Source organism: Hevea brasiliensis, chromosome 1 (assembly GCF_030052815.1).
Source record: "Hevea brasiliensis isolate MT/VB/25A 57/8 chromosome 1, ASM3005281v1, whole genome shotgun sequence".
NCBI lineage: Eukaryota > Viridiplantae > Streptophyta > Magnoliopsida > Malpighiales > Euphorbiaceae > Hevea > Hevea brasiliensis.
This window is the reverse complement of record NC_079493.1, coordinates 381027-392837: the sequence shown is the minus strand read 5'-3', so window position 1 is coordinate 392837 and position 11811 is coordinate 381027.

Here is an 11811-nt window from a genome sequence, read left to right as displayed (position 1 = left end):
CGGAAAATCTCTTGTGTCCCCTCTTACTATACGCACAATAATAGTTGCTCCTTCATACATATATTTCAATACTTGTATATACCTAATAGATACCCTCTTTTGTTCTAACATATTCCATAAGACATCTCTTGAAACACTATCATAAGCCTTCTTTAAATCAATAAAAACCATGTGTAGATCTTTCTTCATATCTCTATATTTCTCCATCAAGCTTCTAATAAGAAAGATCGCTTCCATAGTTGAACGACCGGGCATGAAACCAAATTGATTGAGAGAGATAGAAGTATTATGATGTAGTCGATACTCCATAACTCTCTCCTACAACTTCATAGTATGGCTCATGAGTTTAATTCCCCTATAATTTGAGCAACTATGTATGTCTCCTTTATTTTTAAAAATATGTACTAAAATACTACTCCTCCATTCATCAGGCATTTTCTTTGAGTTTAGAATCTTATTAAATAATTTAGTTAACCATGCCACTCCCATATCTCCCAAACACTTCCACACTTCAATTGGTATTTCATCAGGTCCACAGGCCTTACCCACTTTCATTCTCTTAATTGCTTCCTTTACTTCTAAAGATCTAATCATTATAGTATAATTCACATTCTTTTCAATTGTTCTATAGTCTATATTCACGTATTACCATTTTGACTATTATTAAAGAGATCATTAAAATAATTTCATCATCTTTCTTTAATGTCCTCATATTTCACCAATACTTTTCCTTCTTTATCCTTAATGCACCTAACTTGATTTAGATATTGACATTTCCTTTCTCTCCTCTTTGCTAATCTATAAATATCTTTCTCCTCTTCTTTAGTTCCAAGTTTCTCATATAACTTTTCAAAGGCCTGTGCTCTTGCTTGACTAACTGTCTTTTTTGCCTCTTTCTTTGCTATCTTGTACTGTTCATATGTCTCATTATCATCACATTTAGGTAATTTCTTATACCATTCCCTTTTTCTCTTCACTGACTTTTGTACTTCCTCATTCCACCACCATCTCTCTTTTGAGGGTGGTCCATGTTCTTTAGACTCTCCAAATACTTTTCTAGCTGCTTCTCTAATCTTTGATGCCGTCTGTATCCACATATCATTGGCCTCCATATCCAGCTTTCATACTTCGGATTTGAAAAGCTCATTTTTGAACTTCACTTGCTTTACTCCTTTGAACTCCCACCACTTTGTTTGAGCTACACTATTTCTTCTGACCTTACTTGAATTGTTCCTAAACTTGACATCCAAGACCACCAACCAATGTTGTCTTGTTAAAGTCTCTCCTGGAATGACCTTGCAATCCTTGCATAGAGTTCTATTTCTCTTCCTGGTTAAGAGGAAGTCGATTTGCTTCTATGTTGCCCACTTTTGAAAGTCACTAAATGTGACTCTTTTTTTATAAAATAGGTATTTGCTAGTATTAGGTCGTATGCCATAGCAAAATCCAGGATGCTTTTTCCTTCCTCATTTCGACTGCCCAAAATCAAAACCTCAATGAATATTCTCATAACCTTGTCTATCACTTCCTAGTCATAAATCACCAAGCAAAGCTCCCCGTGTGTATGTATGCCTGACCCATTATTATATATAAATGGATTAAAATTTATAAGAGGTGATTGTGTGTGTGCATACCAAATTAGCAACAAATGAATGGAATGTTTCCTTCTGATGAGAGGGATGCGTTTTAATGCCTGATCCCTTTCAATCATATTAATTCTATATATCCCCATTTCCTTCCACGCTATTCAATTTGTTTGTGGCTATAAATATTAGTTATATAATTACATTTTAAAAATAAATAAATAAATAAATTTTAATTTTAATTTCATCAAACACTTTAATTTTTTTTTATCCACTTTATAAAAATATTTCAATATAATCAGCCAACTAAACAAGCTAAATGAGAGAGAAAATTTTTAATAAATTATTATTTTGTTTTTAAATTTTGTTATTTTGACACTTTTATCTCTTTATTTTGACAAAAATAGATTAAAACATTCTTATGATTGTTAGTTCCAGTGAGTAATTTTGATTTTTCCTTAAGCATTAAACTAAAAATAGACGGATAGAAGGATTAAAATGTTTGACAAAATTAAATTTTAAAAACTTTTTAATATCTATTTTTTAAAATAGGTGTAACTAATATAAGCTCAACTTTATATAAAGATGAATAATGAATTTAACAATCACATATTAATCACATATTATATTAAATATTCACATATAGACTTGTGCATTCATTAATATATATATTCATTAATCACATATTATATTAAATATTCACATATCTCATTTATATAAATCTCGATATGAATATTTTAATTAAAAAATATTTGTTAACTTTAAATGAGATAATGCAATTTCCTTTTATATATAAAAAATAATTTCTAGATAGGTGACCCTATTAGTACTCTATCATTCATATTTATACTACAAACTAGCATAATACCCATGTTATGCATAGGTGATTTGTAATTTTTATTTTTTAATTTAATTTTTAATTATATTTTAAATAAAATAAATTATTATTATTAAATTAATTTTAAATTAAAATTTATCTCTTATTTAATTTAATTTGAATAAAATTTTACTTATCATAATAATAAATTTTTAATTAATTTATATTATAATTAATTAAAATACCTATTTAATTCTTTTTATATATTTATTAAGAGTAATTTTCATGATTATTTTATTTAAAATGTAATTAAAGTACTTTATTTAAAAAATAATTTAAATTTCATAAAATTTTAATATTTTATCTCATAATTTATGTAAATCGATATTTATTTTTTATAAATTATAGAAAATACATTAAATTAATGAGAAAATAATATTATTTTTAAAATGTATAAATATAATATTTTTTGTTATTAATATAATAAAAAATTATCAAATTGCCAATGATGAATTGAATTATTTAAATTTAATTTTTTAAAAGTAAAATGTTTCTTATTTACTTAGCCATTTCAATTAAATAACTATAAGTTGATGATGATGATGATGATGATGATGATGATGATTAATTTTATAAAAATAAAAAATATTAAATTATTAACATAAAAAATAATATATACTAATTATAAATAAGTCCAATCTCTATATTTTATTTTTATAATTTTTATGTATACACTTTTATCTCTCAAAATTTTTAATAAAGATTTTATAATAAAAAATATAACAATGCAATAAAAATATTTATTAAAGATATAAAATAATTTAAGATTGAATTATATGATAGTTGATTATTAGATCACAAATTAATGATTAATTTTTTTAAACTAATGACCATCAATTATCTATATTATTATTATTATTATTATTATTATTATTATTATTATTATTATTATAGAGGGTAACATTTGGTAAATAATACTTTTACAAAAATAAATTTATAAAAAAATAATATAAATAATTTTTAAATATTATATTTAATCATAAAATGTCTTAATTTTAAAAATCAAAATAAAAAATAATAATTTAAATCATAAATATTAAAGTAATAAGTAATAATAATAATTATAAAAGAAATAAAAAAATAATAATTATTATTTATGAAATAATATAAATAATTTGTAAATATTACATTTAATTGCTAAATGTTTTAATTTTTAAAAAAATAGTAATTTGAATCTTAAATGATAAGGTAATATTATAAATAATAATGATAATTAAAAGAGAAATAAAAAAATTAAATAATAATTAATATAAAAGAGAGTATTTATAATTAATTATGAAATTATAAATTAATAGTCAATGTTCCTTAAATTAATGATAATCAATTACTTTTATTATTATTATTATTATTATTATTATTATTATTAAACATAACATATGATAAATAATATTTTATATAAATAAATTTATAAAAAAATAATATAAATAATTTTTAAGTATTATATTTAATCATAAAAGGTCTTAATTTTTTAAAAATAAGATTTTAAAGAAAATAATATTTTAACTAATAAATGTTAAAGTAGTATTATAAAAAATAATAATAATTAAAAGAAAAATTAAAAATTAAATAATAATTAGTATTTACGGAATAATATAAATAATTTATAAATATTGTATTTAACTATAAAATGTCTTAATTTTTAAAAAATTAAATTAATAATAATAATAATTTAAATAATAAATTTTAATGTAGTATTTTAAATAATAATGATAATTAAAAGATAAATAAAAAATTAATTAGTAATTAGTATAACAGAGAATATTTATAAAAAATGATGCGTGACAAATTTTTTAAGAAAAGTGTTACATGTTATTTTTCTGTGAATACATTCCTAATATATATATATATATATATATATATATATATATATATATATATATATATATATATTGTATTTAAAAAATTAAATTATATAATAATTGTATATTATAACTTTCAGAAAATATAGAAAATAGTTATCAATAAATTTAATTAAAAATTACCAATAGGTATAAATATGATAGATTTAAATCTTACATCCTCTTGAATTTGTTTTATAAAAATATAAACCTCTTGAATTTATTTTATAAAAATATAAACTACTTCTTTATCAGAAAGTGAAAATATAATATATATATATATAATTAGTATATATTTTTATTAGGTAAAATTAAGAAATTAGTTCAATTAATTCTTAATTTTTCATTTCTCTAATTAAATTGAACATTTCAAGTATTTATAATAATAACAATAATAATAACAACAATAATAATAGCTATTTATTATAGTATTAAAATATAATAATTAAATAATTTATAACTTATATATGCATAATTAAGAAATTAATAACTTAATCATAATTTAAAAAAATTATATAATTAATTAATAAAAAATAAAACTTCAAGAGCAGGTATATATATATGTATAATTTTTTTAAATAATAATAAAATAATATAATATGATTAATACTAATATTAGTTATTTATTAATTATACTATAAAGAATATCAAAAAAATAATAAAATTGAATATTAACATAAATTTCTTATTTTTCATTACTATGAAAATAAAATTTTATTTCATTTTTTTCATAGTTTATTTTATATATATAACATTCAATATATAATTAAAAATATATTTTTATTAAATATGTGTTAAATCAAAAAAATAATAAAATTGAATATTAACATAAATTTCTTATTTTTCATTACTATGAAAATAAAATTTTATTTCATTTATTTCATAGTTTATTTTATATATATAACATTCGATATATAATTAAAAATATATTTTTATTAAATATGTGTTAAAGTAAAATAAAATCCAAGTAAATTAAAATTTATTAAATATATAAAAAAGAGAGAGATGACAAATTATTTAACTCTATGTGATAGGAGAATAAAATATTTAACTCCATGTGATAATTTTTATAGTATAATTCTAAATTATTTTATTAATTTTAAAATGTATAATTTTTAAATTTTTATAATTAAATGAAATAATAAAAAATTTAAGAATCTTTAAATGAAAATTTTATAAATTTTAAAAATATATCTGCTATTTTTAATTAATTAGAAATAAAAATTACGATAATAATGGTATTAGTAAAGATATTTAAAAGAAAAGTATTACATATCATTTCTCTGTAAATACATTCATACTTTTTATATATAAAAGAGGATTGTATTTAGAAAATTAAATTATATAATAATTGTATATTACAACTTTAAAGAAATATAGCAAAATAGTAATTAATAAATTTAATTAAAAATTATCAGTTTGTATAAACATGATTGATTTAAAATCTTACATTCTCTTGAATTTGTTTTATAAAAATATGGACCAATTCTTTATCATAAAGTGAAAATGTAACACATATAAAATCAGTATATATATATATTTTAGGTAAAATTAATAAATTAGTTCAATTAATTCTTCATTTTTCCTTTATATAATTAAATTGAATTTTTTAGCTATTTACAATAATAATAATAATAACTATTTATTATAGTATTAAAGTGTAATAATCAAATAATTTGTAACTTATATATGTATAATTAAGAAATTAATAACTTAATTATAATTTAAAAAAATTATACAATTAATTAATAAAAAATAAAACTTTAAGTGGGGGCAGGTGTACACATATATATATAATTTTTCTAAATAATAATAAAATAATATAATATGATTAATACTGATATTAGTTATTTATTAATTATACTATAAATAATATAAAAAAATAATGAAAATTGAATAATAACATAAATTTCTTATTTTTCATTGCTATGAAAATAAAATTTCATTTCATTTTTTCATAATTTATTTTATATATATATATATATATATAATTAAAAATATATTTTTATTAAATATGTGTTAAAACAAAACAAAATTAAGGTAAATTAAAATTTATTAAATATATAAAAAAGAGAGAGAACAAATTATTTAACTTCATATGATAAGAAGATAAAATATTTAACTTCATGTGATAATTTTTATAGTATAATTTTAAATTGTATAATTCTTAAATTTTTATAATTAAATGAAATAATAAAAAATTTAAAAATCCTTAAATGAAAAATTTATAAATTTTTTAAATATATCTGCTATTTTTAATTAATTAGCTATAAAAATTATGATAATAATAGTAATAATAAAGATATTTAAAAGGAAATTAGAATTAAATAAAAAATGAAATTAAATACTTAATAAAAAACAATAATTACTTATATTAATTATTATAATTGTAAAATATAATAATTTTTATATAATAAATAACACGTGCCAGCACTAAAATTTAGAATGCCATATGGTAATAGTAAGAGAAAACATCCTTACTTTATATATATATATAATTGGTATATGTGGCAATGTAATAAATTCAATTTAATATTGTCACTTGGTATAAATGTATTAGTTTTAAAATTTTATATGAGTCGTGACAGTTCAGGAAAAAATTTGACTACTTTAAATGTTACTACGTGGTATAAATATGAAAGTTTTTGAATCTTACGTGGTAGTACAAGAGGAAAATCTGTTTGCTTTATATATATATTTGTTTTATAAAAACATAGACCAATTATTTATCAAAAAGTGAAAATGCAACACATATAAAATCGGTATATGTTTTCATTAGGTAAAATTAATAAATTAATTCAATTAATTCTTAATTTTTTTTCTCTAATTACATCGAACTTTTTAGGTATTTATAATAATAATAATAATAATAGCTATTTACTATAGTATTAAAGTGTAATAATTAAATAATTTGTAACTTATATATGCATAATTAAGAAATTAATAACTTAATTATAATTTTAAAAAATTATAAAATTAATTAACAAAAAAATAAAACTTTAAGTGGGGGCAGGTGTGCATATATATATATATATATATATATATATATATATATATATATATATATATATATGTGTGTGTGTATGTGTGTGTATGTATATATGTATATAATTTTTCTAAAAATATTAACATAAATTTATTATTTTTCATTAATATGAAAATAAAATTTTATTTCATTTTTTCATAATATATATATATATATATATATATATATATATATATATATATATAACATTCAATATATAATTAAAAATATGTTTTTATTAAATATGTGTTAAAATAAAATAAAATCAAGATAAATTAAAATTTATTAAATATATAAAAATGAGAGAGAGAATAAATTATTTAACTCCATGTGATAAGAGGATAAAATATTTAACTCTATGTGATAATTATAGTATAAATTTTAATTATTTTATTAATTTTAAAATGTATAATTCTTAAATTTTTATAACTAAATGAAATAATAAAAAATTTAAGAATCCTTAAATAAAAAATTTATAAATTTTTAAAATATATCTACTATTTTTAATTAGTTAGCTATAAAAATTATAATAATAATGGTAATAGTAAAGATATTTAAAAAGAAATTAAAATTAAATAAAAAATAGAATTAAATAGTTAATTTAAAAAATAATAATTACTTATATTAATTATTATAATTATAAAATACAATAATTTTTATATAATAAATGTCACGTGCCAGCACTAAAATTTAGAATGTCACATAGTAATAGTAAGATAAAATCTCCTTACTTTATATATAATATATATAAAGATATAAATATATAGTAATATAATTAGTATATGTGGCAATGCAATAAATTTAATTTAATATTGACATTTAGTATAAATGTATTGGTTGTAGAATCTTATGTGGCAATTTAGAAAAAAACTTGACTATTTTAAATATTGTCACATGAAATAAATATGAAGATTTTTGAATCCTACGTAATAGCACCGGAAAAAAACCTGTCTGCTTTATATATATATATATATATATATATTTATTTATTTATTTACTTTTTATATATATTAATGTAAATAAATTATCCTTGTATTACGTTTGTAGGTGTCGTGTTATTTGCATTTTATATTTAAGTTATTTTATTTAAAATTACATAATAACTTAAATATATATTAGCTAGCTTTATTAAATCATAATATCCAAATGACCTTCTGCACTATAAAAGCCATATTTAAAATATATTTTTTCTTTCTAGCTGATGTAAGTAATAATTAAAAATATAACATAATATCAATTTTTATTTTATAAGTTTTAATTGAGATTGAAATTCAATACCTTCTCATTTTAAAAATTGATTATAATACCACTTAATTAAAATTACTAAATGTTTACGTACTCCATAATGTCGACTTTAATTAAAGAGTAAAACTATTATAAGCTTTATTTATTTATTGACATGAAAACTGGCAAAATGACATTACTAAATCAAAAAAAGAACATCCTAAGCAGCTATAGCTGCAAAATATGGTAGAATATCTTCCAGCCAAATACACTCATGCTGATCTGCTAAGCCTGCCTTGGCTAGATGCATGGTGAGCCAAATTATTAGCTGCCCGAGGTAGAATATTATCTAAATCACTGGTAAGGAATAAACATCAGCAGAACATAAATCATGCAGTGGAGAGAGGATTGTTCCATGCGTTAGAGCATGTACAGCATTCAGACTATCAGTTTCAGTTTGAAAGGAGGTAAACCCAGCATCTTTGGCCAATACTCCATATAGAATAGCTTGAATCTCGGCTAAATCAGCATCCCAGGACTATCTCTGGCCTTTGGAAGCCGCCAGCATAAACCTATCCCAAGTGATTTCGAATTACAGCACCAAGACCCACAGGTCCATCTTGGTGAACAGCAGCGTCTGCATTGAGTTTGAAACGGCCATTATTATAAGGTTGATCTTTTATATATGCAAGAATGAGCTTAACAAGATTCATTTATTTATTATATATATTTTAATTAATTTAATATAAATATTTAATTTAATAATTATTAAATTATTTTTATATAAAATACCGTACATTAGCATTATTTGAGATGGAGATGTAAAATGGACGTCGTGTATGTAATATTTATTGAAGTAATTTTTATTAATCATCTCCCAACCTTGAAAATTGTTTCATTTTCGTCTTAATGCATTATTAAAAAATTTCTAAATTCTAATTTTATTTTACAAAAATTTTTTCTAATATATAATAGCAGAATTTTAAATTAAAAAAAATAAATAAAATCACCTTTCTACCCTTCTAATAAAATCACCATTCTCTTTCTTCTCTTACATTTGTAATTAAATTAATTAAAAATTATTTATTAATAATTTTTATTTTTATTAAATTTATTAATAAAATTGTTAGTTATATATTTTATTTGTTATTAATTAAAATTTAATTACTTTAAGATGTATTATTATTATTATATAAAAAGTCCACTGTAGGCCTTCCCCTTTGGACCTTGCCTTCTTCCTCCCCTCACCAAATCTAATGCTCTGGTCAAAATCAGCGGATTAATAAATTTTAAATTTTACTTAATAATAATTAATTAAAATTTATTTAATAATAAATAGTATATAAATAAATAAATAAATAATAAAATTTTATTAATAAATAATTATTAATTAAGTTGATTATGAAGGTGAAAGAGAAGGAAATCAAAATGGGTCAAATCAAAATTTTGTTTTAAAAAAGAGAAATTAAAAGATAATTTTATTATTTTTAATTTATAAATTTAATATATTTTACAGAAATTTTCCGTGAAATAAAATTGAAGTTAAGAAAAGTTTCTGGTAAAAAATTGAGAAGGGAGGAAGGAAGTAAAACAACCATACAACCAACAAAAAATGACCCATTCATTGAGATGATGAACCACCAGCCGCTGTGGTCCATGACTTGTGCTAAAAACGAAGGCCATAAATCAACCTTCGAAGGGCATCTCCCTCGAACTTAATTTAATATTTAATATGGAGGGTTGGCAAACATGTTAATGGGGTCTGGTTATAAAGAAACAGTTACGAATATTAAAATTAAATTTATTCAATTCGCAGATTCAAGTCCTTTCAATTTCATTGTCAAAATATTAATTGCTTTGTTTTAGAAAATAATTATATTTATTTAATTTAAAAATTAAAATTTTAATTAATTAAATTAACTTAAACGAGTTGACACCATTTACGTAAAATCGAGTCAAATAGTTAGCACTTGAAACAAATGATCTAACATGGTAGTAAAAGTGTTAATGCTCAATCAAAGGGTCAAATCAAGTGAGAGTATGCTTAACCATCTAACTCGAGCAAGATTGAGCTGAGCAGAAGGTAGTTCCTGGACTAGACAATAATAGAACAATATGAGAAGCAGTGTTAATGCTCGCCCGTCAAGCCGAGTATCATATATACCGAACAACAATATTTCCAAGTCAAGATTAAGTTCTAATTTATAGGAGATAATCTCAAGACATCAACCCATCTTTTGAAATTATGGTAAATAGTTATAATAGCTATTTTGTTTAAACCTACAAATATTAGAAACTGACGTTAATCAGGTACAAAAATTAGGTCAAATTTACCATTTAATTGCTTTTTAATTTTCATCTACACTCTTTATTTGTAAATTCTAACTTAAGTATCGAAGTGGCTAGCTTAAAGGCCACCTACCTCACATTTTTTTGGTTTTATAAGTTTATGTGGCAACTGAATTAGATTTCAGAGATTCACAATAACATTTCGAGTTAATTGCAATCAAATCATATAAATTATTAAGTTTTTCTATGAAATTTAAATTATGAAGTTAAGATTTAATTAAAATTTTAATTTTATGAATTATTTTATGTAAAATATTAATTTAAAAATTATTTTGAATAAATAAATTTAAATTAATTAATGGGTATAACTTTAAAAATTATCATGTTTAATTTCAGTTGCCTGCAAATTTAAAGGACAGACACTTATGTTGCACCATGCCCTGAGTACCATTACTACATTCCGAGAATCTAACTGCATTAACTTTTTTTTTTTTGTTTACTATAATCAAGGAGTATCAAGCTGATTATATATACAGTAGCGTGTCTAAATCGATATATGTAATTAATTATTATGAACTTTTTAAAAAGATATATATATATATATATATATATATATATATATATATATATATATATATATTTAACTTTAATTACGACTTAAATTCATAATTTCATGACTTTAATACCTTAACGGTGACTCTTAAAAAAATCTATTACCATAAAACTTCCCTTTCCTAACAACTTTGACAATGAAATGAAATTGGGTAGTTAATTTTTCTCCTTTCCTTTAACCTTACTTTTATTTCGTACTTGATTACTCTACCCATTGGCAGTTGAACTGTTGAACTAGTAAGGTTTCAAGGGTATAATGCTATTTCACCTAGCAAATAAGTTATTTTTTTTTTAATTTTTTATGGAGATACCAAAAGTACACATGTATGGACAAAAAAAAGTAAGGCAATTCTAAAGGATGTG